Raw genomic sequence first — 9,754 nt, forward strand, 5'->3', positions numbered from 1 at the left:
AAAAGGAAGAAGCCTGAGGTGAAGAGGTAAGAAGACACTTCTGAAAGCTCAGCTCAGGGCTCCGCTCTCTGGCCTCGGGGCTTTTCCTCTTTGCAATGTTTAACTTCCCTCTCTTCCGGGCAGCCTTGGAGGGAGTTGCTGGGGCTCCAGTGGACAGGGTATAGGAGGGGCTGGGGTACAGGGTGGAGTGAAATTGATCCCCAGGAGTGGGGTGTGGGTGGGAGGGGCAAGGCTGAGCTGCAGGAGCTAAACTTTCTAAGTGAGGAGTGGAAGAGGAGAAAGTTTTCCGCTTCTCCACCCAGCCTCCCAGGTCTGCTGCAGGGGAGCTAGTGCAGGCAGCTAGTGCAAGGAAGCTAGTGCAGGGAGCTAGTGCAGGGAGCTAGTGCAGGCAGCTAGTGCAAGGAAGCTAGTGCAGGGAGCTAGTGCAAGGGAGCTAGTGCAGGGAGCTAGTGCAAGGGAGCTAGTGCAGGGAGCTAGTGCAGGGGAGCTAGAAGAGCCAGGGCTCAAGAGAGAGAGAGAGAGAGGAAAAAAAAAAACCTTTATAGCCCCAAATAGAGGCAACAGGCTAGCAGAAGCCAAGCCCACTCAGAATCCACTAGAGTTTATGAATTTCCCGAGACAACTGTGTCCAGAGAGACCCTTTAGAGATAAAAGCACAGGAAGCACAATTCTCGGCCAGCAGCACTGACAGGCTCCACCTTAACAGGCTGTCGTAAAAATGAAGCAAGGTAGTGAATGTGAAGTGCTTAGGGCAGTGCCTGGCATCCATCGAGCACAGAGCCCGCTTTTGTTCCTGATTTTGTGTTTTACTAGGAAAGGTGACCCTACTCAGATCTCTGATGCTGATCGAGCAGGACCAAGATGGACCAGTGGCTGGAAGCCTGGAAGACGTGCTCTGGGTACGCTCCAGGTGTGCTCTAGGCATGTTCCGGGTGTGTACCTGGTAGGACATCCAACCACTGACACACAGGCCGGGGCGCATCCGTGCCTGACCCTGAACTCAGACGATACCACAGAGCTCCATCATGCCTTCCAGGGAGGGAGATGTGAGCTGGAGCCTGTCCAGACCCTCCAACAGGCACCCTCTGTCCCCAAAGTGACCTACCTTATGCCCATGCCATCCATGTCACCCTGGGTGAGCGCAAGTGCTCATGTCAGCTCCAGCATGCAGCCCGGGACCTCCAGAAGGTAGGATGTCCTCCAGCCGGCCACCACCCCTCGTCTGTTGGCTGATAACCCTTCCTCTTGGCATGGAGGAGCACTGCACTAACTCAGAACCACTTCACTAACCCAGTTCTTGACCCAAACAGAGGAGGTGGCGAATAACAGGCGAGGAAACAGACGCCCAGAGGCAAAGTCCCTTGCTCAGGGTCTCCCAGCAAAAAAAGTGGTGGAGGCAGGATTCAAACCCAGGCTGCTCTGTCTTCTCAGCTTTAGAATGTCACCAGGCCTCCTCTCTGAGTCTGTCTGCGCCCCCCCCCAAATCCCACCAGCCTCCTACAACCTTTCCCTCCTGGCCCCCGCCCCTGGGAACCACGTAGCTGTGCACAACCCCTGTTTTCCCCACCATCCAAACAGAGCCCACTTCAAAGGTGAGAACTGAAGGCTCGCAGGAGCCCAGGGAGCCCCCTGAACAATCGACATGGCCCAGGGGCCGGAAAAGCACTGGCTACTCCGGATAAAGCCGGGAGCCCTGCGCCGACCCGGGTCACCCCAGCAGAGCCCAGCCAGGCCCGCGGCGCCAGGCGGCCTCTCCCAGCAGCTTTGGCTTCTGCAAGGAGAGGGGAGCAGCAAAGTAGGGCCCTTCGCCAGCTCCCAACACCTCCTCCAGCCCTCGATGGGGACGGTGGGGGTACCGGTGCCCAGGAGGGGCTGTTTCCTAGGTTTCGCAGGCACAGCGGTAGATTCCCAGACCCGAGAATTGGAGGGTGGGGAGCAGTGGGCGGTGGGGAAGAAGCGCGGGCCTGCCCACCCCCACCCCCACCCGGGGGACGTCCCCGGGGTAAGCATCGCGCTGTCCATACTCCTATGATGGGCAGAGATGTCCCCCAAAGCGCTCCGGCTTCCCAGCCCTCATTCGCTGCGAGCTAAGCCCTGCCTGGGGCCTCCCTGCCCAGCGAGGGCAGGAAAGGCGAGTTGAGGAGGATTTAGAGACCCGCCCGCCTGCTGAGAGATTAGATGAGATCAATATACAGAGGGCCGGGTGCGATCCCACTGAGGGCTCCTTAAGACCCGTGACCCTGAGAGGTAATTAACAGGCTTGCTGGGGTCGGCCAGACCCCTCACCTCCACCTCGACCTTATTTGGCAGCCCCTACCACGCCGGGGGCTGGGGTCCTCGCTCCCTCTTACCCCTCCACACTAGCCCTGCAGGTTCAGAATCGGGGTCCTGTCTAGCTACCTCTCCAGGGAGCCTGGAGGGATCATTGTCGGAGTCTCTATCACTTACGGAGTGCTTGCTATGTGCCGGAAGCTGTCTAAAGCTTTATAGAGCTTTGATTTTTTTCACCGCAGTTCTAGAAGGCAGATTGCTTTCATGAGCTCTACTTGGCAGATGGAGAAACAGAGGCATTGGGAAGTGAGGAGGCTTGTCTAAGTAACTATGAGTCTGGGGTTCAAATCCAGACATTTGGGGGCCAGACCTTAGGCCGCTAACCTTCTGGACTATAGTTTCCTTTGCTCTTCCCCTGACATCCCCCCACACTCCCCCAGCTGGTTTTAACTCCTAGACAAGGCCAACACCAATAACCCCAATGTATTGTTCCCCCGGTCATTTTTTTCCAACACCTTGAACCACCTGAACCTCATCGGAGCATCCAAATGCAAAGGGAAAACTCTATGAATGGAAGCACGGGGCAGACAAAGTCCATGCATCAATGAAAGCATGTGACCCAGACAGTCTGAAGGCTCCAGAAAGAGGGGGGATCCCATTAATCTTGTCTTGAGAAGCATAATGTCTGGCATATAGTGGGCGGCCAATATATTTTTGTTGAGTTGAATCAGATCGCTGGTCATGGCTTTTACTTACAGCTCCTTCACTCCTAGTTTAGACACAGTAACAGGATCAGCTACGTTAAATGCGCACAGGGAGCTCCTTGAGGTGGACGGTCCAATAGTGCCGAAGGCAAGGAATGGGAAGAAATCCTGCCTCCGCCGCTTACTAGCTGTGCCTTCATTCTTCCTTCTGTAAAATGGGTTATTGTGAGGGCACCCAGTAAGTCCTAGATAAACATTAACTTGAATTTTTTAGGGGGCTAGCAGAAAAACGATATAAACAGACATAAGACCTCACAAAAGCATGGCAGCCTAGGAGCAACCTTGCCAGGTTCTGGGACTGTAGAAATGAGAGCAGAACTTGTTTTGGCCACAAAAAGGATGGCTGAGATTCTGTTATCTCGAGAAAGCCTGAATGGGGATTTAAAGATCTACCTGTAACACCGATTTATGTAATAAGAGCTGATGTTTATCAATCCTGGGCATTGATTCAGCAAGCCCATGAAGCGGGTACTATGATTATTGCATTTATAGACAAGGAAACAGAAGCTCAGCGGGGTTAAGAAACTTTTTTTTTTTTTAGATTTTTATTTATTTATTCATGAGAAACACAGAGAGGGAGGCAGAAGACACAGAGGGAGAAGCAGGCTCTCTATGGGGAGCCCTATGTGGGACTCGATTCCAGGACCCTGGGATCACAACTGAGCCAAAAGCAGATGCTCATGGGGATCCCTGGGTGGCTCAGTGGTTTAGCACAGCCTTCAGCCCAGGGTGTGATCCTGGAGACCCCGGATCCAGTCCCACTCGGGCTCCCTGCATGGGGCCTGCTTCTCCCTCTGCCTGTGTCTCTGCCTCTCTCCCTCTCTCTGTGTCTCTCATGAATAAATAAATAAAATCTTAAAAAAAGAGAAAGAGACATGAGTTGGGCTCTATGTTCAGTGGGGAGTCTGCTTGGGATTCTTTCTCCCTCTCCCACCCCTTCTGCACCCCACCCCATGCTTCCTCTTTCTCTCTCTCTCTCTCTCTCTCTGTGTCCTTGTGAATAAATGAATAAAATCTCAAAAAAAAAAAAAAAAAAAAAAAAAAAAGCAGATGCTCAACCACTGAGCCACCCAGGTGCCCCAGGGAGGTTAAGAAACTTGACCAAGATTACACAGCAGGTAGCAGCCCAGCTGGGACTCAGCCTCAGCTCCCACAAAGTCCCGCCCCAAGAAAGACTAGAAGAATCAAGAGTGATTTCCCCAAGGCTGGAAATTTGGGAGAATGTTGTCTTTTGGTGCGCTGAGTGTGTTTCCTGCTTGTGCTAGGAACAATAATAATAAAGCTAAATATTTTTAAATTCTTTCTAAATATAATCCTTTAGGTAAGAGGAAAAGCTCAAAAGGAAAAACCCTTTGTGGTTAGGGTCCCCACGGGAAGTACTTTGTTAAGTAGGTTACTTGAGGTCTGTTATAGAAAGAGAGAAGCTGTAGCATACAACCCTGGGGCCCTGTGAGGTTGGGAAGCCATTACCACCCACCCCTAGGAGCTGTGGTCCTGCTCGGGTGAGTGACTACCTTTCAGGACAGACTCCCCTTCTGCCCTCTATCTTCTACCAGCACCTCCGGTTGGCTAAAGCCAAGGAAGCCAGAGGACCAGGGAGCCCCCATTCCTCCTAGCACCCTGAGAGGGGTGGAGGAAGGTTAAGGACAGAAAGCTCCTTTTTTTCTTTCTTTTTTTTAGAGAGACAGAGAGGGGTGGGGAGGGGGAGGGGCAGAGGGAGAGGGAGAGAGAGAATCTCCATGCTGGGCATGGAGCCCAACACAGGGCTTGATCCTACAACCCTGAGACCTTGACCTGATCTGAAATCAAGAGTCCAGTACTTAATTGACTGAACCATCCAGGTGCCCCAATGAAGAGGTCAGTCTTGAAGGCCACATGAAAACTATCTTATCCTACCCTCCTTCACTTAGAATTCAGAACCAGCCGGCTTTTCCACTGGAACACCTTTGGGAGAAATATATATTCTCTTGGACAAGATGGTACAAAGACTTTGGCAAGAACAAAAATTTGGTAACAATCTAAGGTATAGCCATGGAGAATGATGAATTATTAAGTGAATTATGGCCCCTACTATGGGAAACGAGTCCAAAAAAAAAAAAAAAGTGGTGCAAAAAAGCACCCAAATCTATTGGGATGGTAGTACATCAAATTGTGCACCTCCCCCCCCCAAAAAAAAGCATGCCCAAGTCCTCTCCCCCACTACCTGTGAATGGGACCTTATTGGGAAATAGAGTCTTTGCAGGTGTAATGAGGTAAGGATCTCAATCATTCTGGATTTTAGAGTGGGCTCTACATCCAGTGATGGGGGTCCTTACACAAGAAAGGAAAGGGGTTAAGGGAAAAACACAGGGAAAAAGGTCAAGGAACATCAAGAGCCCTGGGAGCTGAAAGAGGCCAGGAAAGATCCTCCCCCAGAGCTTTCTGGGGGACTGTGGCCCTGCTCACCCCTTGATTTCAGACTTCTGGTCTCCAGAACTGGCAGAGAGCACATTCCTATTGCCTGATGCCTCCCAGTTTGTGGTGCTGCTTTGCAGCAGCCAAAAGAAGCCAATACAGTGATGCAAGTTTCAGAACAATGTGTGCAGTGTGATATAATTTATGTTAAAACTGTAAGAAAGCATGTAATGTGGTGGTCAATGCCCCGCCGATTGCCCTGGGGCCAGCTGGGGTCATCTGATGCTTTCGTGGACAGTTTCCATATAGGCTTGTAGCACCCCAGCCCAAGCAGCCGCATCCCCTGGGGGGGCTCTTCTCAGGGGTGGGAAGGCTGTTACTGGCCCCAGGAGCAGCCTTCAATCAGGGAGGGATGGGAGCTGGTGGATGTGCCCCAACTCCCTCACCTGGGGGGGCGGGCAATTTTGACATCTTCAATCCACACGCAGAGTCTTCCAGATGTCCCCAGTAGGACGGAGCCCCCAGTGCCCACAGGGTCACCTGCTCATTAATGCCCTACTCCGGTTGGCTTCCTACATTCCCTGTTGTATTAATTATCTAATCCTGCTTAACAAATTATCCAAATTCAGTGGCTTAAGATGATGATCATTTATTATCTCTCATGTTTCTGTGAATCAGGAATTCTGACAGCGTGTCTCTGCTCCTCAACGTCGAAGACTGGGGCTGGAGTCATCTGAAAGGGACCACTCCTTGCATGACTGGTGGCTGACTCTGGCTGTTGCCTGAGGACCTAACTGGAGCTGTTGTCTATACCACCCACATGTGGCCTCTCATGCGATCTGGGCTTCCCTACAACATGGCTGGGTTCCAGGGGCAAGCACTGAGAGAAAGAGAAGAGGAGGAGGAGGATGGATGGGAAGATGAGGATGGGGGGAGGAGGATAATGGGGGAGGAGGAAGATGGAAGGAGGAGAAGGAGAGGAAGAGGAGGAGGGGAAGGAGGATGGGGAGGAGGAAGATAGGAGGAGAAGGAGGAGGGAAATGGGGAAGGAGGAGGATGGGAAGAAGAGGAAGATAGGGAGGAGGGGGGAGGAGGAAGAGGATGGGAAGAGGAAGAGGATGGGGAGGAGGATGGTGGGGAGGAAGACAATGGGGGGAGAAGGAGAGCTGGGGAAGAGGATAGGGGGAGCAGGAGGATGGTGGGGAGGTGGAGAATGGAGGGAGGAGGAGGGAGAATAAGAAGGAGGAAGAGGAGGGGAGGAGGGGAAGAAATGAAAAGCAAAGCAAGAGAGGAGAGCCAGGTGGAAGCCATCCTACCTTCTGTGACCCAGCCCCCGAAGCCTGTCAAATGGCCCCCTTTGTACTCCCCTTTGTACTCTTTGGTCGGAGCAGTCCCAAGCCCCGCCTAGATTCCCGGCGAGGTGCGCAGACCCCGCCTCTTGTAGGAGGAGCCTCAGCTTATTGTAAAAAAGAGCCTGTAGGATGGGATAAATAGGAGTGGCGGTCTTTGGAAATCACAATCTGCTCTTTTGACTTCCCGAATCCCCTACAGGTGTTTCCTCTACAGGTGTTTCCTCGGATCACCTGGGACCAACGACTTGCCCCCAAATCCTTGCTTGGCTCAGGCGTCCTTGCTTTGAGGAAACTCAGATTAAGACATCACACAAATACTGCATTCATATAGGTGGGTATAGGTGTGTGTAAATACTCAGGAAAAATTTGGATCCCTGGGTGGCGCAGCGGTTTGGCGCCTGCCTTTGGCCCAGGGCGCGATCCTGGAAGCCTGGGATTGAATCCAACGTCGGGCTCCCGGTGCATGGAGCCTGCTTCTCCCTCTCCCTCTCTCTCTCTGTGTCACTATCATAAATAAATAAAAATTAAAAAAATATATTCAGGAAAAATTCTATAAGGATGTAGCCCAAACAACAACAGTAAGACCTCTAATGAGGGAACAGGGATGGTGGACAGGAGGGTTTGGTTTGTTTTTAATATCTAGATTTGATTTATTCTTATTTTTATTTTTTGCCCCAAGGAGGGATTTCCTGCATCCCCTGTGCAACATAACAGAGGGGCAGGACCAGGAAGCACTCGCGACTTACTGCTTATCATAACATTAGCCCTGAAGCAGCTATGACTCTCTTGGAAACATACACAGGCAGCAGAAAGACGGGAGATAGAGGATTCCCTCTCTGCACCCTCAGCAGGGAACCACTGACCCATCTTACAGCTGAGCCAAGGGCTTGGGGTGGCTCAAGGGTCCAGGATTTCTGAGAGACTGGAGAATGCCCTCTCTATAAGAATACTTGAGCCTCAGTTACCTAATCTATGAAATGGGTATGATATTGGCTATCCCACAAAACTGTGGGTTTGTGAGGGTTACATACATGATCACACATGAAAGTGACTGACACAGGACCTGGCACCTAAACACAGTAACAGATGTCTTGAGTAACGATAACTCTACCCCAGAAGTGTTTTGAAGCACTTTTTCATGTGTGAATCACATAAGTCCTGACAATAAGCTATGAAGTGCTATGAAGTAGGAGCTATCATTGTCTTGATTTTGTAAAAGAGGAACCTTTCTGGTAAGGCCACATAACAAGGCTGCCAGACCCTTGTCCTTCCTTTCCCTCGGACTCCAAACGAGGTATCCTTTCTACCCATCACCTCACATTTCCTGTGCAAAGAATGAATGAGCCAACAGGAAAAGAAGCTAGAGAAAGACTGCTTTCTTGGGCTTTTAAAGGGCTGGGAAGGCTGGTATAACCCAGGGAGCAGATATCCCTCCCCCTTCCATCCTTAACCACAGTCTGGGCTCCACCCAGACCCTCCTCTCCAAACCAGGGGTTTGGGAGGAGGCTGCTGGGGCAAGCATCTCCTTTAGGATCAAAGGAAAGGGGTTCCCCCTCCCACGACTCCCATGTCACTTTAAAGGGGGAAAAGCTCCCCATGCAATGAGGCAGAGCAGCGGGTTCCTGGGGGCCTTGCAGCCCTGTTGCCATAGCAACCAGACTCACTCGCAGTTTCTGGTACAGGAGGTGGCTGGGCCCACAGCTTGGGCTGGAGGGGATGAAGGGGTAGGAAGGAGACCTCAAGGGCATCCCCTTGCCCTCAGACTGGACCGCCCACACCCCAGTGCCAGAGGAGGCTAGGAGCCCTCATCATCCCAGAGACACAGGGAGGGGCACTCCCATCCTTGAACTTCCATCCTGAATCTGGGGCAGCTGTTTAAATTTTCCAACTTTTGTCACTCTGGAAGACTATTGTGAAGCCTCAGAGGAGGAACATGTCAGGATTCACGTAGTTTATGGTCCATACACAGCTTTAGGGGGACATTTTCTTTTTCTTTTTTTAAAAGATTTATCTATTTGAGAGAGACAGAGACAGAGATACCAAGAGAGAATATGAGCAGTGGAGAGGAGAAGGAGAAGCAGCTTCCCCCGCTGGACAGGGAGTCCAATGTGGGGCTCGATCCCAGGACCATGGGATCATGACCTGAGCAGAAGGCAGAGACTGAACCAAGTGAGCCACCCAGGCTCCCCTAGGCGACATTTTTTTGGTCCCCCCTCCCCCTTTAATTGAGGGATTGGATAAGGTGAAGTGCACAGATCTTAAGTTTCAGCTCAATGAATTTTTATGCATGTATATACACCACTCAAACCAAGAGAGAATAGGTCTGTCCCTTGAGAAAGTGCCCTTATGCCCATTCCTGGAAGTCCATATCTCCCAATCTGACTTTGTCATCATGATGAATTTTGCTTGTCCTTGAATTTCACATAAATGCAACCATACTGCACACCCTCCTCTGTCTGGTGTCTTTCACATAACACTGAACCTGTGGGAATCATCCTTCCCATCACAAGTATTATTACTCTGCCCTTTTCCTTTGGTTTTTTTTTTTTAAGATTTATTTATTTATTCATTCAGAGAGAGAGAGGCAGAGACACAGGCAGAGGGAGAGGCAGGCCCCATGCAGGGAGCCTGACGTGGGACTCGATCCCGGGTCTCCAGGATCACACCCCGGGCTGCAGGCGGTGCTAAACTGCTGCGCCACCGGGGCTGCCCTCTGTCCTTTTTCTTTGTTGTGTAATATTCCATTGTAAGAATGTGCCACAATTTGCTTATTCATTCTACCATTGATGAATATTTGAGTTGTTTGGAGATTGGCTCTTGTGGTAAAGCTGCCGTGGACACATACATGAGCACAGTGTACATTTCTATTGGGTAAATACCCAGGAGTGTGCCTGCTGGGTCACTGTGCGGGTGTGTGCATTTTTAGGAAACACCGCCAAACAGTTTTCCTAAACAGAGTAGCTTTGCCATTTT

This window comes from Canis lupus, chromosome 19 (genome assembly GCF_048164855.1).
Source record: "Canis lupus baileyi chromosome 19, mCanLup2.hap1, whole genome shotgun sequence".
Taxonomy (NCBI): Eukaryota; Metazoa; Chordata; class Mammalia; order Carnivora; family Canidae; genus Canis; species Canis lupus.